The sequence below is a fragment of the Triturus cristatus genome, chromosome 2_2 (genome assembly GCF_964204655.1).
Source record: "Triturus cristatus chromosome 2_2, aTriCri1.1, whole genome shotgun sequence".
NCBI lineage: Eukaryota > Metazoa > Chordata > Amphibia > Caudata > Salamandridae > Triturus > Triturus cristatus.
Genome location: NC_140582.1, coordinates 1,130,001,461 through 1,130,027,122, shown reverse-complemented (window position 1 = coordinate 1,130,027,122; position 25,662 = coordinate 1,130,001,461).

Here is a 25,662-nt window from a genome sequence, read left to right as displayed (position 1 = left end):
TTCTGAGTGGAAAAGGTGGGGAGATGAGAAACCGGGGCTCGGGACTTACTTGTTGTTCTTGTCTGGATAAATCAATTTCTTAGGCAGCAGCGTGTGTCAGCTGCAGTGAGGCCTCCCAGGTAGGCTCCGGGTGCAATGACACCGAGCGCCTGCGGGACGCTCTGTTTTATCTCTGGTTTCCCGCCTTTCTGATCTGGGAACCGGCAGGCTTCCCAATGGAAAACCGTGCCACCGATCCATCTGGTGCTCGGTTTCCATTAAACGATGGAAACAGAAGAGATACTGTCTGGGATGGGGTCTGGAGATAGTTGCTCTACCCAGTGATTTGTGCGTAAATGTCAATGTATGGCACCCATATCACGGTAGCTACCGCCTGGCCCTGTCAGTGTCACCAGCAACCCCATTCACACAAGTGCAGTAGTGATAGGCATGGAGACATGGGGAAATGGCGGTTGGCATGCTCTGCCGCCAAAATTGCGGTAGTGCACACCTGGCCCCTGTGGTGTGTCACCGCCATGGAGCTTGTCCTAGAGCCAATAGGAACCATGATTGCGGTGGTATGATGCAATTTTGAAGATCGCGGTAGGCGTGCTCCGCCAACGCGGAGGCGGTCATTGGGTGCATTTGAAAGAAGCAGACCTGGACCACCAATTGCTGCAGCTTGGCACCTTTGAAACGACCCCGGGGGGCTGTATATATGTGGGGGAGTGAGCCTCACATTTCCACTGCTCCCAGAGCCTGCTGACAGAGACCTCCCACCTGCTGCTGCCTCCAGGGACTGCTGCCTGAGACCCCTCACCTGCTGCCTGCTGCTGCCTCCAGGGACTTTTGCCTGAGACCCCTCACCTGCTGCTGCCTCCAGGGGCTACTGCCTGATACCCCTCACCACCCAATTCTGCCACTGTTGTCTCATGTCCACAGTGATAGCAAGGGCAGAGAAGATCCGTGCCAGTCCCTTCACGAGCGTGGAGCTGGAGGTCCTGGTGGACGAGGTGCTCCGACAGTACCCAAGGCTATATGGTGCTCTAAATGTCGTGGTAGGTCCTCAACAGTGGGGGGCTAGGGCAGGGGGGGCACACATGTAGTTGGACTGATGCAGTATGTGCCTGGGAGTGTGGGGCTGTGTCATGCACTGCCTGACATGCTGTCTCCAGGGGTGAGCTGTGTGTACCCAATGCCACAGGTTTGCCTGCCTGCACATGTATGTATGAGTGACCTGTGTTGTGTTGTCAGCCATACAGTGATGAAGAAGGCTGTTCATGCAGGAGTCAGGACAGTGATTGCTTGGCTGAATGGCTGTGTGTGCCCCTGTAGTCCATCTCAGTGTGAGCCCAGCAGGCCAGCACAGTCCCCACCCACAAAGATAAGGACACATCACTTCACTTACAGAGTATTACATTAGTCTTTTCACATTGCACTCCAGCTATGGGCCATCTCAGCACTGTAGATTTCACACGACCAGCCCTGTGAAGAGGATTTTGGATTTGTGAGATCATGTCCCTCAATGTGACATCCCTCACACAGTCATCTATTCACAGGGCAGGGACATTGAGGGCTGCGCAGTCTTGGACACAGTGAGTCTACCCCCAAACACAGGTTGATATGTGATGTATGTGTTGCTCAACCCAACAATGGACTGGAGATGTGGGCAGGCTACATAGGGGTTCCAGTGCAGGCATCCTGCTTGTGTTTGAGATGTGCAGGGATTGTGTTCCCCTCAAACCTGCATGCTTTTACATCAGCTTTTCCCATGCAGATGTACCATGTGAGATGTACTCTTGTCTCTGATAGATATATCATTGGATATGTGATGAGTTTGTATCTTCCTGCTATACTGATAGATGTCGGTACATGACACTGTGTCACTGATCATTTCCCCCTCTTGTCTCCCATGCCTGCAGCTCAAGGTGCACCAGCGTAAGGCCGTGTGGAGGGCCATTGCAGTGAAGGTGCGAGCTCTGGGGGTTTCAAACCGTCAGCGCACCCACTGCCACAAGAGATGGGACGACATCAGCCGGCTGGCAAAGAACGTGGCGGAGATGACCTTGGGGCTGCTTCGTCGCACTGGGCGTTTGGCACGGCGCAGCATGACACCACGGGCACATCTTGGCAGTGACACAGCCTGAGCTGGATGCACGTTTGAAGGAGCATCAGCAGCAAGTCAGGGGTGAGCATTTGGGGAGGGTGACTTTGGCTGGGAGTGGCTGCATGTGTACAGAGCCTGTGCCAGCGCTGGCCTATGTGATGTTGGTAGTGTGCAGTGGCATGTAAGTGGCTACTGGGCTGGGTGCCGGTGTCATGCATTTGCCCTACCTGTACTTACAAAGGTGATTTGGATGCTGTGCATTCACATTGCATTCTGAGTTGTGCTCTTCAGGTTTTTTCTGCATTGGGGTAGTCTTGGGAATCCCATGGGAGGGAACGGCAGTGTGCCCGATCTGACTGTGCCGTCATCAATGCATCCATTGCATGCACCCAGATTGGGGAGGCCTAGACATCTGACAACAATGTGCACCAGTCTTTTGTCCCCAAAGTACAACATGGTGGGTGGCATGGGCTAATGGCCATTGTGAACTGTCTGTGTTGTCCCCTCCTGTTCCATCCAGATCAGTCATTGGCAACAAGTAGTGTGCCCCCATCATGTCCCTAGGTGTGCTCAGAGCTAGTTGTGTGTCTGGTTGAATAGAGCCACAAGCAGGGTGTTGTGCTGTGTGGTCATCACATGGCTCACTCATGCCTGAGTTTCCAGTTTACACGCACTGCTTGAGTCTATATAGTGAGTTGGCACGATGTGATTGCACAGGGTGGTGTGCAACATGTAGAATTGGTCAACTTTTGTCATGCATTGCTAGCATATGTTTGTTCTGTTGCTGCCACTGACCTGACCCTACATCTCTCCCTCTCATGCAGCATCTCCTGTGGTCACGGGGGGACAGGAGATGGACACCAGTGGGGGTGAAACATCTGCACAGGAGCCCAGTGACACAGATGTTACCAGCTCCTCAGAGGGGAACAGGAGTCTGGTCGAGGAATCACAGCCTGAGACGCAAAGCACCACATCATCTGATGCCAGCGGGGATGCATTCATGTTGGCGGGCACAGGGAACGGGGACTCTGTATCGTCTTCCACCACACAGCGGCCAGTGCCCACCCTCCTAGCTACTTCTTCTGGTGCTGCCCCTGTCCGCCTCAGTAAGAGGTGAAGATTGTCCTTCACCCCTGGCACCACTGCCCCTGTCCCCCCTGCAGCCATCAGTGCTGAGTCTGTGGACCTTTTGCACCAGCTGTGTGTAGTCCAAACAGCTCCCCTCAATGCCTTCATTGACCACGACAAGAATTTGGCCCAGGTGGTTGCTTTCATGGAGGGCATACATTCAGATGTGGGTGGGATGCACCAGACTGTCCAGTCTTTGTCCTCCACAGTGACGTGTGCCCTTCAACAGGCACATACTCACAGTCCAGCTCCGGTCCCTTTGTCCACCCCCTGGCAGTGGCCACATCTGATGATAGTGACCACGGTCCACATACATCAAAGTCACGATACGGCACACGAAGCACATAGCAGCAACCCAAGCGGTCCCAGGCGCAGACACCATCCCCACAGAAGATCAAAGCCACCCCAGAGCACAGAGAGAAAAGCCCATCAGGTGACACCAGAGGACAAAAAGCAAAGCAGCAGACCTCAGGCACACATGCCTCAGAGGCATCCCCATCCAAGGACTCTCCTGTCCCTAATGCATCTCGCAAAGAGAAGCATACAGTGTCTGTGCCCATCAAGGAGGTGGTGCATGCCAAGGGTACACCTAGGAAGGGCTCCAAGGCAGATTCACCCACCACCTCGACTACCATTCCAAGCCCAGTGAAGCAGGGGAAGGAGGGCACTGTAGGGGTGACACCTAGTAAACAGGGGAAGAGGGGGCAGAGGTGAAGCCAGGCAAAGCGTTCCGCTGGGTCCAGCATATCACCAGAGGAGGTGCCAGGGTCTGCACCTGATGCAGCTTTGGTGGTGAGTGTTCCTGTTGTGTCCACACCACTTCCCATTGATCCAGAGTCAGTCAAGACATTTAGGGTCCCCAAGAAGAGGAAAGGCACCCCTCCGCAAACTCGCAGCCACACTGTGTCTCCCGTCTGCATGACTCCACCTCCACGTGCCACTACACCACCTGGTCCAAGGAGCCCTCTGGCTTGCCAAGCCACTGATAGCTCTACCTCAGCTGTTCTGCTCTCTCCCCGGTCAAGTGCCCTGACAGTCCCCGAGACACAGCTAGCTCCCAGTCCTCCTGACAGCCAAGTCTGAGTGTTGGTCAACCTCACACACCTGTCTCTCACACACATAAGCCTGTACTGCACATTGTTACCCACTGACTGTGTTGCTGACCATGGAAAGGTAGTCACATACATTCCCTGTGCAGCTTCCCATGGACATACTCTGCACTCTGTCCTGGCCACTGGCCTTGTTGTTCACTGCTGTTTTGCCCTTGTCTGTGCAGCTTCTCATGGACCTACTCTGCACCCTGGACTGGCCACTGGCCTTGTTGTTCACTGCTGTTTTGCCCTTGCCTGTGCAGCTTCTCGTGGACATACTCTGAAACCTGGACTGGCCACTGGCCTTGTTGTTCACTGCTGTTTTGCCCTTGCCTGTGCAGCTTCGCATGGACCTACTCTGAAACCTGGACTGGCCACTGGCCTTGTTGTTCACTGCTGTTTGCCCTTGCCTGTGCAGCTTCTCATGAACATACTCTGCACTCTGCCCTGGCCACTGGCCTTGTTATCCACTGCTGTTTTGCCCTTGCCTGTGCAGCTTCTCATGAACATACTCTGCACTCTGCCCTGGCCACTGGCCTTGTTGTTCACTGCTGTTTTGCCCTTGCCTGTGCAGCTTCTCATGGACATGCTCTGCATTTTGTGCCTTGCTCTTCTCTTCTCATGGTGCCTATCTGTGCAATATGTGAATAAAGACAGTTGCTACAGTTGTCTATTTTGTCAGTGTCCTTACTGATTAAAGTTATTTTGCTGTGTGTATTTGGTTTACTGTGCCACATGGTCTGTGTGGCACTTCAACATAGTCAATGTTTGGGCTCACTTACTCTCTTTTTTCAGGGGTGACAGAGTCTTCAGTTCTCCCGACCCAGATACATATGGGGCAATGGTGTCAATTTACAATGGATAGCAGTTGTCATTTACTTAATTTGTTCATGTTGGCTATATTCTACACATGTCAGAGTGGGGGGTACTTCCCGCAAAGAGTGGGTTTCTGCACACAGTTTTGCAGGCAGGCTGGCCAGGGTCATCATGTATGTGTGTTCTTCCTTTATGTGTGCCAGTGGTGTATGTGTGTGGTCATCATGTGATGGCCAGTCATCCTAGTCCCATGGCTTACTTTAAATTTGTGCTCTTGGATGGTCAGTTAGTGTGCAGTGTGAAGGGGGTGAGTTTGTCGGGAGTGTTGATGTGTCACCCAGGAGTTGTATGCCTGTTGTTTTGATTGTTCAGCCCTGTGGATGTGGTTGTATGCACGTGTGAGTTGTATGTTGTGCACTGTGCAGTGTGTTGGTGTGTCCTTGCAGATCTGGCTGACTCCTACTTGTTGTTTTTGTCACTTGTGAGTATGCAGAGTGTGTGACTGGCAAGTCAGTTTTGTGTTTTGTTGCACATTTATGTGTCTTGTTGCTTTTTGTGGAGACTGTGCAGACCTGCTGTTCCACACTGCCATTGTGGTTGTGTTTTCTCATGCATTGCTGTCACATGGTGCCTTCTTTCCTCCAGTGTGGCATGTTGTGTGTGTTGTCATACCATCCCCTATCTGTGCTTCAGATGCCTATCCATTGTGGGTCTGCACTCCCTCTCTTTTTGTATGGTACACTCCTGCCATGTCACCTACTGACATGCAGTACACTTCACTTTGGTGTAAGCTATCCCCTTGGTTTACATGTGTGTGTGCCTCCCCATCACTTCATTTGTGACACTTTGCTTTGTGGTGCAGTTCTTTGGCAGGGTCAATGTGTCACGCAGGGCATTTCGCCAATGGGATGTATGTGATGTTCTGGTGCTGTTTGTCAGTCATGGTTGCTCCGATGCAGTTCAACTGTGTGTGCTGCCCAGTCCTCTGGTCACGTTGTTTCCACCTTTGTGTCCCAAACTTGTGCATCTGTTGGTGTTGTGTTGGATGTAAGTGTGTTGGTTGTGTTATTGATCCACTTCCTGGGTGTGCTGTTGTCTTTGTGCTGTGCTGTGTGGTGTTGTGTGGGTTGCTGTTCTGTCACTGATGTCTGTGTGTGGCTGGTATGCTTTGTGTGCACACACTGCTTGTTGTGCATGCAGTGCTGTGTGTGTATTTTGCCTTGTCATTGCCTGGTGTGCATCATCTGATGCCCTGCTGTGTTTGCTATGTCATATTTGTGCCTGTGCGTCTGTTGTTTGTTTGATGTGGCTGTGTTGTTCTGTGATGGTGCACTTCTTGTGTGTGTTGTAGTATGTTGTCTGTGGATTGTTCCTGAGTTATGAGGTTGTGTCTGTGTTCCCATTGCCTTTCCACAGTTTAGCTGAATAGAGCATGTCTGTTCTTGTTGTGGTTCTGTGTGTGTTTCTGTTGGGTTATGTGTTTGTCTGCTGTTTTTGTGCAGTCATTTGTTCTGGCATCCCTGTGTGTGTGTGTGATGTTTGTGGCTACCCCCAGGGTGTGTGATTGTTTGTGTGTGTATTGATTGGGAAGTATTGCCAGCCTTCAGTGTGTTTGGCACTGGTGTTGTGTGCTGCTGGTGTGAGGGGTGGTATGTGTGTAGATTCCTACTGGTGTTTGTCAGTCATGGAGTGTGTCAATGGGCCCTGTGTGAAGTTCTGCTGTTGTACTCCTGTGAAGTAGTTGTATAGATGTGTGGCTGTTCACAGTTTGACTTCAGGGCCTTCCTTTCATCCTTGTGCCTATACATGGTTTGCCTTGCTGTCTACCTGTGTTCTTGAACTATGATGTCTGTGGTTTGACCTCACTGCCTGTACCAGCCATGTGTGCTTTGATGGTCTTAGGGTGCTGTTCTCTGTTCCTTGTCTTGCATGTGATGTACACATGCTTGTTGTGTGTCTCCATGGCCTTCCATTTGTGTGCAGCCCACTTTGGTTTCCCTATTTGTTGTGCTCCATTGCTGTTTGCATGTGGGGTGTGTATGTGTCTGTGTGTCAGTATGTGGTATGTATGTGTGACTATGCAGGCTGTGTGTCCATTTGGATGTTAATTCCTTGTATGTGTGCATTTGATGCGTGTCCTCATTTTTGTTACCCTGATTGTGGTGTTGGGGTGGTGTGTGTGTTTCCCTGCCCCTGTGCTACTGTGCTGTGTGTTGTGTGTTCCTGTGCAGCCACTCCTGCAGTGTCTGTCTCCATGATTGTTTGTTGTGTGGTGCAGGGTGTGAATTCACCTGGCTTGTTGTTGTGCATGGGGTGCATGTATTCCCTTGTGTTCACCGCTGCGGTGACGTGACCGGGATATTGCTGCATGGTGGCGGTATCTGTGTGTCCAAGATGCAGAGGGATGACTTGGTGGCAATTGGGTGATGTGTGGGTGCCCTTGTGTATTTGTCCCTGTCCCCACCAGGGTGTCTGATGTGGATTTGGACCCTGTGTTTGCCCATGTGTTGTGTTTTGTGTTTGTGTTATTGCGTACCTGCGGCGGCATCTGTGGCGGTCCATTAGTTCCTGGTGATGTAGCAGGTACAGCACCGAAAAAACGTGTAGAGTTGGATCCATGGCAGTCGTGACCGGGTGGTGTGGACCGGGACTCTGGTTTCGCGCTCCGCTGTCGAACTTCCGCTGTCTCTGGTTGGGCGGTATCTCCGCTGCGGTGCGTCTGCTTGTTTGGGGCATCCTAATTTGTGGAGCAGGGTGGATGTCATTCCGCACGGCAGAAAATCTCCATTGTTTCCCACCGCCGAGGTGGCAGGCACACTTTGATGGTGGTTCGCGTCGCACCGCGGCAGTCGGGAAATGGGCTATGTTTGGCCATACTAATATGGCGGACGTGAGGTTCGCTGCTCGCAGGCGGAAACAGCATTTCTCCGCACCGCCAGCACCGCTGTGGTGCCACTGCGTGACATACTAATGGACCCCTTAGTCAGGGAAGGTGCTGGACACTAAAGATATATAATTTACTATTCCAACTCCAGTAAGTATTAAGTCAGGGAAGGTGCTGGACAGTAAAGATATATAAATTACTATTCCCACTCCACTTAATATTAAATCAGGGAAGGTGCTGGACACTAAACATATATAAATTACTATTCCCACTCCAGTTAGTATTAATTCAGGGAAGGTGCTGGACACTAAAGATATATAATTTACTATGCCCACTCCAGTCAGTATTTATTCAGGGAAGGTGCCGGACACTAAAGATATAATTAACTATTCTCACTCCACTCAATATGAAGTCAGGGAAGGTGCTGGACACTAAACATATAGGGCCCGATTCACAGAACTAACTTAAGACAAAATCCTAAACTTACTACCATTTTCGTATTCACAGAAGGCACTTACTTATTTTTGGTATTCACAGAAGACACTTACTCACTTCGGTATTCACAGAAGTTAGGAGTCCTAACTTTAGGACTCCTAAATGCCTTCTGTGAATACCGAAAGTCTTAAAATTAGGATTTTTCTCAGTTTATGAGTCCTAAAGTTAGGACTCATACCTTTACTACTACTAAACTGAGAAAAATCCTAATTTTAAGACTTTCGGTATTCACAGAAGGCATTTAGGAGTCCTAAAGTTAGGAGTCCTAACTTTACTACTACTAAATTGAGAAAAATCCTAATTTTAAGACTTTCGGTATTCACAGAAGGCATTTAGGAGTCCTAAAGTTAGGAGGCCTAACTATACTACTACTAAACTGAGAAAAATCCAAATTTTAAGGCTTTCGGTATTCACAGAAGGCATTTAGGAGTCCTAAAGTTATGAGTCCTAACTATACTACTACTAAACTGAGAAAAACCCTAATTTTAAGACTTTCGGTATTTACAGAAGGCACTTAGGAGTCCTAAAGTTAGCACTCCTAACTTCTGTGAATACCGAAATGAGTAAGTGCCTTCTGTGAATACCAAAATGAGTAAGTGCCTTCTGTGAATACCAAAATGGTAGTAAGTTTAGGATTTTGTCTTAAGTTAGTTCTGTGAATCGGGCCCATATACATTACTATTCCCATTCCAGTTAGTATTAAGTCAGGGAAAGTGCTGGACGCTAACAGTATATAAATTACTATTCCCAATCCAGTCAGTATTAAGTCAGCGAAGGTGCTGGACACTAAAGATATATAATTTACTATTCCAACTCCAGTAAGTGTTAAGGGGTCCATTACGATGTCCGCCCGCCACCGTAACGGCAAAAGGGACCGCCTGCCATATGTGCGGCGGTCCCGCAATTGCAATTAGGATGTGCCCGCCACACTGGCGGCTGCATCCCACATTTTTAACATTGCGGCGGGCAGTGCAGTCAGCAGCACCCGCCGCAATGTAAAAAAGGCATGTTGTGCGTTTGTATGCCCAACATGGCAGGCACCGTGCGGTGCCTGCCACCTTGTGCATGCAAATGCAGGGGGGTACCATAGGTACCCCCATGTGCAGACCCTACCCCCCCAACACCCTGGGTGCCCACTACAGGCCCCCAATAGCAAAGTCCACAAGCCTTTTCATGGTGACAACGCCGCCATGATAAGGCTAGTGACCGCCTGCATCTTAATATGGATGGCGGTGTCCTGCAGACACTGCCACCATGTTCAGCCCCTGTTCAGCGACTTGCCAACCGGTGGAAAACCGGTGGACGGTCTTCCCGTCCGCTGGGGTCCTTCCCGCCATCATAATGTGGTGGGGGGGAAAGTAGGCGGGCGGTGAATGTTGGCGGGCCAATCGCCACCACCATACGGGCAGTGGCGATCCACCCACCAACATAATCGGCCCCTAAGTCAGGGAAGGTGCTGGACATTAAAGCTATATCATTTACTAGTCCCACTCCATTCACTATTAATTCAGGAAAGATACTGGATAATAAACTTATATAATCAACTATTCACCCTCTACTTTCTATTATATTAGGTAAAGCAAACAACACTAAAAGTAAGTAAATCAATATTACCTCTAAAATTATTAACATTTCATGGAACATGTTTGAATTTAAACTTTATATTATCTAAATTAATTTTAAATTAACACTTTTACATAATATTAATCACTAAAAAATTAAAAAAATCTATAAAGCATTAATACAGTATTTTTTCAAACGTATAATACATTATTCTAACATTTATATAACTTGATCAGCTTAGAAAAATACTAATCTTCAATAGAAATATAATTTAATGTTTTTATATTACATTTTCTTTTTGATTTTCAAAAATAATACATTTAATTAAATAAATCCGAAATACATTTAATAATTATTAAATGCATCAATAATAACCACAAAACAACTATTTAAAAAAAAACAATATTTAACTATAATCTAAACTTTTTTATTTAAAACACTCCCCCTCCAAATCGTCCCAAAACATTACATCCCACTCCATAAAAGCAATAATTATTTTAATTGCAGATTTTTAGTAATTTTTTTTTTTAAATAGTTAAAATAGTAGTACCACACACTCAGGGGCCGATTCCGATACCGGGTCGGACAGCTGTCCGTAGCCTTACCGCGCAACTGACACGTACCCATAGCCGGTCCGTCCTGTAGAGTAAGTACGATGCGCATAACTGCCAAAAACACGACCGACATGTAGGCTGTGATTCAAACTCCATTCTCCGTCTGAGCCGTAACTCCTAACGCTGAACCGAGTCGCCTGGAAGCAGTATCCATAGCAGTTTCCGGCATGAAAAGTACGATGCGTACTTCCTACGCGCTTGACGGGTCGCCACGTACGGGACGTCACAGCATCCGAAAACAAGCATATCAGCTACGATTCGCGCTACAACTCAATACACGGCTACGAGACGGACCAGCTTGCAGCGGGTACGAGACGGAGCAACAAGCAGCGTGTACAACACGAACACATCATGAATCCCATCGCGCAGGTTATACCAGTACTCTACATCTATGACCGGATCAGGAACCGACGCCGATGGCGCAGGCGGTAAGTCAGACACCTACCACATAAATAAACGACACGTACCCGCAAAATGGCACACACACACACAGGGGATCCACATCCTGGCCACTAACAACAGCCCACCATAGGGGTTGCATGACCAGCACCACTAACACCCCCGCCCATAGGGGACTTGTTGCCCAACACTACTGCCACTCCCAGCCATAGGGCTTTTGTTGCCCATCTCTACTGCCACCCCCAGCCAGAGGGCTCATGTTGCCCATCACTACTGCCACCCCCAGCCATAGGGCGTATGTTGCCCATCACTACTGCCACCCCTAGCCATAGGGCTCATGTTGCCCATCACCCCTGCCACCCACACCCATAGGGCTCATTTTGCCCATCACTACTGCCACCCCCAGCCATAGGGCTTATGTTTCCCATCACTACTGCCACCCACACCCATAGGGGCCCTGTTGCCCATCACTACTGCCACCCCCAGCCATAGGGCTTATGGTGCCCATCACTACTGCCACCCACACCCATAGGGGACCTGTTTCCCATCACTACTGCCACCCCCAGCCATAGGGCTTATGTTGCCCATCACTACTGCCACCCACACTCATAGGGCTCATGTTGCCCATCACTACTGCCACCGCAGCCATAGAGCTCATGTTGCCCATCACCCCTACCACCCACACCCATAGGGGACCTGTTGCCCATCACTACTGCCACCCCCAGCCATAGGGCTTATGTTGCCCATCACTACTGACACCCACACCAATAGGGGACCTGTTGCCCATCACTACTGCCACCCCCAGCCAGAGGGCTAATGTTGCCCATCACTACTGCCACCCACACCCATAGGGGACCTGTTGTCCATCACTACTGCCACCTCCAGCCATAGGGCTTATTTTGCCCATCACTACTGCCACCCCCAACCATAGGGCTTGTGTTGCCCATCACCACTGCCACCCACACCCATAGGGGACCTGTTGTTCATCACTACTGCCACCTCCAGCCATAGGGCTTATGTTGCCCATCACTACTGCCACCCCCAACCATAGGGCTTGTGTTGCCCATCACCACTGCCATCCACACCCATAGGGGACCTGTTACCCATCACTAATGCCACCCCCAGCCATAGGGCGTATGTTGCCCATCACTACTGCCACCCACACCAATAGGGGACCTGTTGCCCATCACTACTGCCACCCCCAGCCATAGGGCTTATGTTGCCCATCACTACTGCCACCCCCAACCATAGGGGACCTGTTGCCCATCACTACTGCCACCCCCAGCCATAGGGCTCATGTTGCCCATCACCCTGCCACCCACACCCATAGGGCTTATGTTGCCCATCACTACTGCCACCCCAGCCATAGGGCTTATGTTGCCCATCACTACTGCCACCCCCAACCATAGGGGACCTGTTGCCCATCACTACTGCCACCCCCAGCCATAGGGACTAAGTTGCCCATCACTCCTGCCACCCCCACCCATAGGGGACCTGTTGCCCATCACTACTGCCACCCCCACCCATAGGAAAAACGGCATTCACCACTCCTTTTTCGTAAATGCTTTAGTCATATTTAATTAGAAAATCTCCAATAAGCATTATATGCAAAATAAAATATTCAGGTGGCAACACAGTTGCTCTTGAGAATGGTGACAGTATTAATGAGTGCTCTCGAGGAAAAGAGACAAGAGTGGGATAGGGAGTGTTGAATCAGTGAGTGAGGGACATGACAAAGGTAAGGTGACATATATACATTTTAACGCCTCAAATGGAACCTTTTTCAGCCTGACAAAGGTCAATAGTTCGTAGTATCCAAACAATACTCAATTGTACATGTTAATTGTCACATTTAGTTCATTGAGCTTGTGTAGAGGTTTGTAAGTAGTCTACGTTTCGACCCCAGATGGAGAGGGTGACTGTCGTCCTCACAAGGAAGAGAACACGTTGAGTGTGTAATCCGAAAGGGACAACGCTTGAGTGCAGCAGAATGTCCAGAAGTGAGGTCATCAGTCTCTCACGAGTTGGAATAAATCCACAGTCAATCGCATCGTCGAGAGCACTCATTAATACTGTTACCATTCTCAAGAGCAACTGTGTTGTGTTGCCACCTGAATATTTTATTTTGCATATAATGCTTATTGGAGATTTTCTAATTAAATATGACTAAAGCATTTACGAAAAATGAGTGGTGAATGCCATTTTTCATTGATTCACATAATGAACTTGTTACCATGACCACATTTTTCATTGTACTGCCTTTAGAGACCCAGGTCTGGTAGTTTTAGGTGGGCCACCCATTAAAACTCAACACCCCCACCCATAGGGCATATGTTCCCCAGCACTCCTGCCACCCCCACCCATAGGGCTTTTGTTGCCCATCACTACTGCCAGCCCCAGCCATGGGGCTTATGTTCCCCATCACCCCTGCCACCCCTACCCATAGGCCATATGTTGCCCATCACTACTGCCACCCCCACCCATAGGGGACCTGTTGCCCATCACCCCTGCCACCCCCACTCATAGGATGGGTGATGCGCCACACATCCATCATACTCCAACATCAGGTATGTCAGCAAATACTTCCCCCCTAACATCATGACAACAGTGTGTAGTCTGTGATAAATGCCCTCAACAGTGATTATGACTTCAAACATACAATGTAACTAACAGCACATGTGTGACCAACAAATGAGTGTGCCCTACACAAGGCAAGCATCACTATAGCACTGTGTCAATGTAAAGAGAACACATCCTCACTGTGTAGAACAAAAGTTAAGTGGGGGCTTCCAAAATGCAGCAGATGTTGAGCATTGTGGTGATGGGGACTAAACCCCCCTCATCACAGTGGCCAAAAGGTAAGTGTCACCATGGTCAAAGCTGCAAATAACAAACAGCATGTATGACCCCTGCTGCCAACACATTAAACACTTCTGGGGCAAACTAGTGGCTGCGTCCCATTCCCACAGATATGTGATGAGGCTAACAGTGCTGTGAAAACATAACACACTCTCGGCCATGTGCAGACAAGCACCACACATGGGGGCTGACAATGCATACAGTGTACAATGACACAAGAGCAGAATTGACCATCACCAAGCAGGCACACATCTCGAAAATAGACACACTGATCAAAACAACATGTGTAGACTGTAGGTGTCAGCTCACAAACTCACATTCCATGCCAGCAATGGCACCTAACAACCAGGATGAATGTCCACAATAATGTGACATGACTCACAGGAACAGCAGGCAAAATCACAGAAACAGCATCCAGACAAAGGCATACAACAGCAATACCAATGCACTGGTGCAGATGCACAAAAACAAACAGGCAACCTCACACTGCACATCTGACACAGCATGTGTGTGTGTGTGTCACAGTATCCCCAGGCAACTACACAACACAAGAGGGGGGCTGAACCAGAGTGACACAAATGTGGACACAGTGTCATACAAAAGTAAACCATCATTGGGACACCCTCAGTGGGCAATCAGGCATTGGGAGATGAGAGGGAGCACAACAGACACATGTGACACAAGCTGGAATGAACACCAACTAACACAGCAAGAGACTGACACACAACAGCACTACCCCTAGGGACCAGACATTGGGGTGACACAAGCATGCATGACACCTCCACTGCGATGACATAAGCAGATGTCGTACAAACTGGGAAACCCAGACATGTGTCCTGTGCCACAAACGTACATCACACATACACAAACACAATTCACTCAGCATGGCCCCTCATCCATGGACAAACGGGAGCTAGAAGACCATCCATGCAAACATTTACATCAGTCCACCCTCAACACCACACACCCTGAACTGCAACAATGTGTATCTGTGAAGCCCACATGGACAGGTGACATTGCACATGCACCCATGACAAACACAGGAATGTTGGGAGGAACTAAGGTAGACAGACACATCACACAAGGACAGTTTACAACCCTGGGGAATGACAGACATACTGCACAGTATGCAGTACATGGCCATGACCTCAAAGCTCACCCAACCTTCAGAATCCCTGCCACAGTCCCAGGACAATGCAGAAGCCAAGGAAAACCACAAGGCACACATGCTGACACCTACCAGCATCGCAGTCATGAACCCGACAAGTGGGAGCAGTCACACACACATACAAATGTCTCAATCACTGAAAGGTACCAACTAGGGACAACTACATGATTTAACAAATAAACAGGTGCCTTGCGAAACCCTGACTGTGTCCCATCTGTGTCTGACAACATCATCACCACTCAGAACTGACAGATCCCAATGATGATACACCAATTAACAGTAGTGTATCATGCACCCACACATCTGGTAGCCCATTGGAAAAGTAGTGGGATGAACCCAGTACCACTCAGCAAGCATCAACAACAGGAACATATCAAGGGAACACTGTCTGTGTATGAACAGGGATGTGGACACACACACATGCTCATACAACACACACCATGGGCCCAGGCCATGTCACTGGACAACACACTCACTTGAGGGGACCCAACTCCTGTGGAAGCCCAGCTGTGCCAAACATATTCACCGCATGTCTCACTCATGTCTGCAGAACACTTGGTCAGTCAGCCATCAGTTACCACACAATGAATGCTCTGGTCACAACAGCCTGGGTACGTGAGCCTCCCCTAAATCATCTGCACACACCCAAAACATATGTGTTGCAAGTTGCACAGAGGACCCCGTTGCTCCTATACCAATGATGCCCACACCTGTAGGTCCAGTGTTGATGGGCACCAAGTCTGTGGAAGTGACAAATTGGACAATGGGGAGCACATCATATGTGCAGGGGTGCAAGCCAGAGATGTGACCATGCAAATGAAATGTTCACAGAGATGTCCACAAATAGTTGATCATGACACTCCCAGGTAGCTGCAAAGGATGACATGGATACCCACCAGAATAGGATACATATCTCATGTACCACAGGGAGTACCTCACAGCAACACATCAGTATTCAACATTGAAAACCAAGCATCACAGGTGCAAGGGAATGTTAAACATCATCAACATAATGTACAGCTAAATCTAGTTCACAGGGATAAAGAAAGAAGCTTTATTCAGCATATTAAAAGTTAAACGTCTGTTCAAAAAAAAGGCCAATGGCCAGTCCATGTCCAAATGCCAAGGAGTGAAGTAGAGTGACAACTGTCACACCTTGCTTGCCTACACTGCTAAGTACCAGGGTCATCCCCTCGGAGGAGCATACATGGGGGCAGGCCAGGCACCGCAGTGACAGGATCAGGGCGCAGGAGGCACTGAAGAGGTGGTGGATGCAGGCGAGACACTTGCAACTGCAGTGGAGCTGACTGAAGTGGTGGGTGTTGTCACAACTGTGGGGCACAAGTCAGATGGGGTGGGTGCCGGCACAACTCCATTGGGCAGGTCAGATGGAGTGGATTGGGTCACCACTGCAGTGCCCCAAGTCAGACGGGGTGGTTGTGGACTCCACTGCAGTGCCTACACCCATGGGAGTGGAATGGGGGCAGGTGAGGTCGGCAGGGCAGGGAGGGGACATGGTCCCCACATCAGTGGCACTAACCGTCTGACCAGGTGTGAAGAGCAAGTGATAGGGGGGATGGCCTTAGCATTTTGGGGATGGTGTATCTGTGGGTGGGGGATCCCGGGGCAGGGAGTGGTGGGGGAACCTCTGGAGTGGTGGCCTGGGGGATGGAGGACGGAGACTTTTCCTTGGAGCTGTGTGGTGGAGGGGGGTCTTGCTCTTCTGGCACAGGGGGGACTTGCAGGTGGGGGTCTCCGTCTGACAGGCTGGGGGAGGGTGTCCGGGTGTGAGGGGCACTCCCCTCTGTGTGTGGGGACTTACTCTTCCCCTTGCAATCAGGATCTGCTGGGTCGGTGGGGAAGAGGCTAAGGTCACAGAGGAAGAGCTTCTTGGGAGATAGGGTTGCAGGTGATGCAAGGGAAGGGGGCTGGGAGGGAGAGGTCTTGGAGGACTGCGGAGTGGTTGTGGATGACTGTGTGTGTGTCTGCAAACCAGCCCCTGTGAGTGTGGTATCAGTCCCCTGAGCTTGCTTGTGTGCACGTCTAGACCTTGATTTGGGTATTTCTGTGCTTGGGACAGGTAGGCTGCTAGGAATCGTGGGTGGTGCAGGGGTAGGAGGGGTGCAGGACTGTTGGTGGAGAGACACTGCTGCCGTCAGGGAGGAGGCCACGGACTGATTGGCCCTCTGTAGGGCAGACATGCCCGAGGAAATGCCCTCCATGAATGACACCAGTTGTGTCAACAGACCTGTGTGTGCATGGAGGACCTTCAGCATCGACGTCTGCCCTACATTGATCTGTCTGAGTAAGCCCACAGACTCCTCACCCAGGGCAGCAGGGGACACAGAGGCAGGGGGTGCGGTACCTGGCACAAAGGAGACATGCTCACAAACTCGGGACCCATAGGGACCTCCGGGATGGGAGCAGTTTGGAGGGTGGTGGTGGAGGTGGCTTTGGCGGGGACAGCCTCACTAGCTGGGCTTTGGTGGCTGCTGACACCCGCCTCCACAAGGGAGTCATCCTCAGAGCTGCTGAGGCCCTCAGCTGGGGGGATGGTGCTGACGACTCCTTTATGTGGCTCCACTCGCCCTCCGTGCCACTGGGTCCACCCGACTCCTCTCCTTCTGTCCCTGTAAGGCTCTGTGGCTCCTCCTGGTCCGTGGAGATGTCCCTTCCTTTGGCCGTGGATGTATATGGATATGAATAGGAAGTAAGAGAACAACATCAGTCACCTGCACCGACTGCACACACCACAGTGAGTACGACAATTGTCATTCTCAACATCAACCATGGCACACATACCCCTTCTTGACTTTCACACATATGTCTGTTGCATGTTGGATGCTAACACCCCAATGTGCCAACATGCACCACCCACACATTAGTTGTACATGCAAGTGAACATGTAGGAGTATGTCACTATACACACAGTACAGGTGTCCGGATTAGGGATGGGCAGAGACTCATTTCACATGCTTGTGATGCATGCCAGCAACACACACTATGATGTTCTCATGTCCTGATGGGCAATGCCACAATGGGGTGCATGGTGCACACATGAACACAATGCAGGATCACTCATAGCAAGTTAAATGCCATGGCACTGGGATGCCCTGAAAGTCAGTCAACACTGTCTCCTGCCACAGGGGCAGGGCATCCAGACAACAACAATATGCACTGACTCACAATCCTTGCTCAGGGGTAAAGCAAACTCTGCAGATGACCGGTACACTTGCCCATACCATGCAAACAACATATCCAGGACCCAGAAGACCCCACATCATGCAAATCATACATATGAGTCTCTGTAAACACAAAACCCTGTACATTAACACATCACAATCTGCCATGCATGTAACCCAGCTGCATGAAGGACACAGTTGCATATACCATTGTGCGCTGTCAGATGATCACACAGCTATATGTCACACAGATCTTGTCTCTCACAGTCACATCTCAGATGGCATGCTGGCCCTCTGGATCATGGACACCCCAGTTATACGTAACAACAAGCCACACCCTAATGACACAGAGGCAGACACCTGAGGGCACATGTCACTAAGCACAACCTGCAATTTCATACACAGGAGTGGGATTAAAGAGTGTTTCTAAATGCCCTTGAGGAGGCATGACTGGCCAGGTCTACGTGAAACAGTGTTTGGCCCTGGACAGTAGTCAGGTGGCTAAGCAAGTGTGACATACTTGATATACATACTACTGAGGCCCAAAAATTGGAGTACCCTGCTGCATGGGTTTGTTTGGAATATCCCAGCCACATGTTGCGAGTCAGGCCAGCAATTGGAACACATCTCAAGGGCACACACAGATCACATGTCAGATCTCAGGCATTGTGTAAACAATTGACCCACCCATGAAACACACAACAGAGTCACGGGAACAGATGCAGACCGGTAGCTGAAGCATAGCTGACTGCAGGGACACAGTGCCCTAGTGACACAAGCAACAGACTGTAGGGGCCACACCTGTGGAACAGATGAGGAGGGTGCATCACAGAATTGAGGGACATGAGTATTGGACTACAAGACCTACGTAATGTGGACGTGTGACCAGGCCAAAAGACTGCTATTAGCATGTCAGACATAGTACACAGATCAGGCATGGACTTACCCCCTTCCTGCTGCTGTCTGGCCTTCAGCTGCCTATCCAGGTCCAGGAAGACCACCGCCAGTATCCGGAGCATGCGGGGAGTCAGGGTCCGGTGTCTGCCCCTCCTGCGTGGAGGTGACAGCTTCAGCTGGACTCTAACTATCCTCCTGGTCCATCCCCGAAGGTCCTGCCACCTCTTCTGGCAGTTGCGGATCTGTCACTTGTAGACCCCCACCGAACGAACAGCCCGGGCGATGGTCAGCCAGATCTCCTGCTTCTGGCAGGCTCAACCTGTGAGGATGACAAAGTGAAAAGTACATTAACACACATGCCCAGATTTGTGCAGCACACATTTGGATACACATGTCATCATCACAAAGGGAAATGAATTACACAGGTAGTGCAACCATGGGGAAGGAAAAATCACCTGCATGTCTGACATGTTAACAATACCTGGATAGTTTAAGCTTGCACTAATGCACTTTGGCAGCAGGAAACCTATTCATGACATGTACCTACACACTTTGGGGGATGAAAGTAGTCAGTGAGAATGCTTGCCACTGGTGTTCACACTGCTAGTCAGACAACAAGCATAATTAGGAAGGCAGTGGACTGCACACTCACCTGCTCCCCTGATTTCCCATAGAGCTTGCTGTACTTTGGAAGGAGCCCATCCAGCAGGGCCTGGTTCTCCTCCTCAGTGAAGGCTGGGGCCCTCTCCAGAGTACGTGCCATAGCAGGAGCCAGAGGATGCATAGACAGCATCAGTGTTTGCAGGGATGTGTTCCAGTAGCATGTAGTGCAGGCATGTGAGCACCCTGGGGGCCAGCCAGCCTTGTATATGTGCTGCAGAGGCAGACACTGTGCCATGTGTCCCAAGTGATAGGTCCAACACGGTTGCATTCTACGAATGTGGCCAATCCATTTAAATGTACGACTCGTACACGCCTTACGCATCATTCAAATCTTCACCTTCATGGAACACTCGAAATTGCAACATTGTTGTAGGCATCCAACTGAAGTTCCAGTGCACAACTCGTACAAGTTTTGAATCCGCATCCGTCTCCATGACAGTCCGGAGCCAATAGGTACGCCCGGCTCGTTCAACTGACTGTACAACGTGTATTTTGAATATACACATGCACCTGCCTCCATACGATTCAATGCCAAGGCGTACGCCTGTCTCGGACCATACCTGTCCGACGCGTATGCATGATAGTCACCCACGTCGGACCTCATTGCATTCAATGACAAGCGTACTAACGGCTCGGTCATGAACCGTACAATGAGTACGCATTGTCACCCGCGTCGTACCTCATTGCATTCAATGACAAAGCGTACGCACGGCTCAGTCATGAACCGTGCAATACGTACGCATTGTCACCCGCATCGGACCTCATTGGTGTGACTATTATATGGATGCAACACACATTTACTGGCCAGGGACACCTGTGCACACCTACCACACTACAGCATTGGCCACACAGTGTCCCATGGCATGTGAGGCTGGATTCCCTGGGTGTTTGGGGGGGCCACATATGGTTTGTTGGGTGGCACTTTGTGCAGCCACTCCCAGGCTGTGCACGTGTACATGGGGGCAGAATCCTTTGTGTGTTGTGCACATTACCACTGTGATGTGCAATTGTACAGTAATGGGCATGAGTCACGGACACAGTTTCAGGTTGGATATGTTTAGGACATGTCACATACACCATGAGTCCTGGGGGTGATGGCATGTACGTCACAGTGAGACCTGTAGCCACAATACTGATGTGCACCCACAGTCTGTGTGCATGTTGTGTCTCAGATGTGTCTGATCAGATGTGCCCAATGGGTGATAGTCTCCACATCCATGTGGTATATGCATCAACCTTGATGGGGTGTGTGTCTAAGAGACATACATGTAGGGACGGCAGGAACTACAGTGGCCACTACCTGTGGGACTTACGCTTGCCTTGTGGTGTGTACGTGCTACGCCATGTCCATTGCTGTGTCGATGTGGCAATACAGGGACCATGGGTTTCTGCATGGCAAAGATCTGTGATGCCTGGGAGACATCAGGCCTCACTTGTCACTGTGGTGTGTGTTTGAGACGTTGCAGCAGTACATAGGTTGGGTGACACAGCCAGATGAGTGGCCATTGCACTACATGGGACTCATGTGGACATGTGGAACTGAGATGTGAGGTGGTGGTCATGTAGGTGACATATGTGTCCATGCCCAACAGCACACACCTCAGTACATTGTGTAATGTCATGATCTAGCATGTGATATTGATCCTGGTCATGGCCACATCGGTGGATGAACTGACAATCTTCCTTTGTGCATCTCTGTACTGCAGGGCATCAGCTGTCCATCGACCGTTCCCAGACCTTACAACCATGTAGGAACGCGACTGCATCAGATGGTACCGCTTCACCAGACCACTGATTGAGGAGTTGGTGGAGCAGTTGGAGCCACATCGGCTACCTGGCCGGACATACCCTACAGCACTGACCCCAGAGGTGAAGGTGATGGCAGCCCTGCACTTATTTGCTACTGGTACCTTCCAGTACACTGTGGCTACTGCTGGTGGGATGTCACAAACGATGTTTAGTCGGGTGCTACGCGATGTCTTGGAGGGGATGTTGCATTTCCTAGACCTGTATATCAAGTTCCCGAGCCCAGCTGAACTCCCTGAAATAAAGGATGCCTTTTATACACTGGGGAGGATGCCGAACATCATTGGATCTATTGATGGGATACATGTGGCCCTAATACCACCACAGGCACATGAGCAGGCATACCGTAACAGGAAGCACTACCACTTGATCAATGTTCTGGTGGTATGTCTTGCTGACATGTCGATCACACATGTGTGTGCATGGTTCCCTGGTTCTGCGCACGATACCCATATTATGAGGAGTAGTCGCATTGCAACGCTGATGTCACAGATGCCAGCTCAGCATGCCTGGCTTGTCGGTGTGTACTGACTGTTTCTCATTGTGTGTGTTTGTCACTGTTGTATTCCACACTCCTACAAAACTCAGCTACTTGTTCATTTTTGTGTGTGTAGGTGACTCCGGATATCCCAACATGCCGTGGTTGCTGACACCCCTCAGGAACCCTGTGACACCAGCCGAGCTGCACTACAATGAGGCACATGGTCAGAGCAGGAGGGTGATTGAGCGGACATTCGGCCTCCTAAAAAGCCGCTTTCGCTGCCTGGACAAGACCGGAGGGGCCCTCCCATATGAGCCTGCAAAGTTGTGCAAAATAATCCTTGTATGCTTCATGCTACACAACAAGGCAGTGCGGAAGGAGGTGCCTCTCATCCAGGATGACGATGACCAACCTCCGGCACCTGTGGAGGATCCTGGCCTGGGCCAGTGATGATGAAGATGAGGGTGACATCCGCTCACAGCTCATCAACAACTTCTTCACCTGAATGTGAGTTTCAAGGGTTGTTATGTGAATGTATGGAGGTAGCCTGGAATGTGTTGTGGCAGCTCTGTTGCTGTCTGAGTGTGTCTGTGTGCCACTTGACTGGATGCGTGCAGTGATGTGTCCATTCAGGTGGTGTGTACTCCACAATAGGGTAGTACTGCTAACTAGTTTTTGTTTAGGTGTCTTGCAACATGTTTTGTGCATGTGTATTGCAGTTCTCTCCTGTTCTTCTGTGCTTTTGACTGTGTCTTGTGTCTGTCCTTCCCAGGGTACTTTGCCTGTTGTTTGGTCAACACTGACCCCCAACACCCAGAAGCCAACACCAGTGTGGAAGTTGACAATTCCCATCAACTGATGTACCACACATCCCTGGACTTCCATTCTCCAACACATTGTGAGTGTGTGTCCACTGTTACGTACAATTACCGTGCAACTATTGTGGAATAAACGTGTTGCTGATGTGTAATAACCCTGTGCTACACTTTCATATGTGCGTTGTCTGTCTTCCCACATCTGAGTGACATCTGCTTACCTCACCTGTGGACTTGTTACCACTGACTGGGATTCGTGTTGTGTCTGTGCATGCCAATGTGTTTCAGGTCAACATCATTGTGTGTGATGAGTAACATGGCCATGGTGAGTATGTGTTGTGGTGCCATAGTGGTGTGTCTCCCTCACTTGTGTCACATCACCATGACTCACCTTACGTTGGTCACATTGTTGCAGTATTTGGCATGCACTGTTTTGTGTAGCAGATCGACATCTCCCTGAACATGACAAGTTGGAATCACAAAAGAGGCAAGTATGGTGTACTGGTGAGTTTATTTTCAAACATGTGTGAGGGAAGTCCACAGGATGGTGGGTGCTGTACATTGGTTTGGGAATCCAAAGTTCACACTAGAGTTGAAGTGCTGGTAGATGAAATGTCCAGAGTAAAGTCCATAGTCATCTGCTACATTGGCCCACCATGAACCCTCCATGTCATGTGGGCGAGTTGTGTGCGATTGGACAAGGTGAACGGGTTGTGCACAAAGGACATTGTTCAGAACAGGTTTAGATGCCCTGGGGGATGTGCTGGGTCATCTGCCTCTCACATGTCCTTGTTCGGACCACCCCTCTTCTTCCGGGGGGGGGTATCCTCATGTGCAGGCCTCTGCGGTGCAGGGTACTCTCCGCCAGAGTCCTCCTCCCTCCCTGTGGCGCTGGCAGATGGTGTTGCGACAGATGTTGTGGCCACACAGGGATGTGTGGACAGGTTGGTGTTCATCTGGCGGAGGCATTGGAGTATGTCCTGATGCACCACAGTAATGTCATCCCACTTGGCCTCCATGCGGGCATGGTGGGCGACCTACTCGTGTTGCATGTCCTTGAGGATCCCCACTACCTGGCCAAATCCTCCAGTGCTATCCTGGTACGCATCTAAGATGCGTGCCATGTGGGGGTCATCATGCAGTCCAGACCCCTCTGCAAGGCACGCCCTGTGCAAACCACCCCTCCCACCACCCCTATCCACACAGGCAGGACCAGCAGCGGGACGCACAGGTTACACTGGGACCCCTTGGGTGGTGTTGCTGGTGGTGTTTGCTGTAGCTTCCGGGGGGCCCTGTGTCCCTGTGCTGTGGGTGTTGATTGGCCTTGGTCTGTCCGTGTTGGCGGGGGTGCCCTGTCGGTGTCCAGATGCTGGAGGCGTGGGTACAGGGGGTGCAGATGTTGATGCTGATGGTGCTGCAAGATGGCTCACACCGGAAGGGCCAGGTTGGTCATCGTCATCCGAAGAGGACAGAGAGAGAATCAGACCAGAGAGCTCAGTGTCCGCCAGAGTCTGGGACTGGGTATCCTCATCATTTGGTGCTGGGTGCCCAACACCACCTGTGTTTGAAAGAGACACACGATGTGAGTTATGATTCTACATGCATCGATGGTTCACAAACATGACATTTTCTACTTTTCGAACAGATGCCTGCCTGTACACTGCTTTTTCCCATCTTGTCATGGACAGAGTTTGATATTGTTGTTGGCCATTTCCCAGCATGGCCTTGTGCTCCCCACGACAGAGCCCAGTGTCAGACATCTTGGCTGTCCCTTCCTACTCTCTGTGAGGCGAGTATGGTTCAGTTTGATCTTGCTGGGCCATGTGGGTGGGTGTAGATTGTCTGTGACTGCGACTCCCATCATACTCTTGGCTACACCCCATTCCCAGCATGCCCATACTTCCTCCCTCTTGACTCTGCTTCCTTGTGAGGGGGTGTGACAGCAATGGCAAGATGGCTGACTGTGTAGTCATGGTGTTTGTTGTTGGCCATTTCCCAGCATGGCCTTGTGCTCCCCACGACAGAGCCCAGTGTCAGACATCTTGGCAGTCCCTTACCACTCCCTGTGAGGCGAGTATGGTTCATTTTGATCTTGCTGGGCCATGTGGGTGGGTGTAGATTGTCTGTGACTGCGACTGCGATCATACTCTTGGCTACACCCCCTTCCCAGCATGCCCATACTTCCTCCCTCTTGACTCTGCTTCCCTGTGAGGTGGTGTGACAGCAATGGCAAGATGGCTGACTGTGAAATCCTGGTGTTTGTTTGGCTACAAGTCCAAAGTGAGCCCCTGTGCTTCACACAGCAGCACCCAGTACGGGGTATCTTTTGCTGATATTTCAATGAGGTGTGTGTCAATGCAGTCTACCTGGTGAGTTGTGTGGAGTTTGTGTTGAGGGGGGGTGTCTCCACGTGCTGGTAAGTATGGTTAGCGCTGTCAGTCCTCCTTCCCATCATGAAACATGCTTCCATTGTAGGGCGTGCAAGTTGTCTTTCAGGATGTCAGTCAGTGGTGTCTTGCTTCTGATTTGCACACAACCCCGAGCAAGGCCTTGTGCTCCCCGCAGCAGGACCCAGTGTCAGCCATCTTGTCAGTCATTTTCCACTCCCTGTGATGTGGGCATGTTTCAGAGAGGTCTTGATGTGCCAATCAGGAGGGGAAGCATTATCTGTGACTACAGGCCCCATCATGCTTTTGGATACACTCACTTCACCTG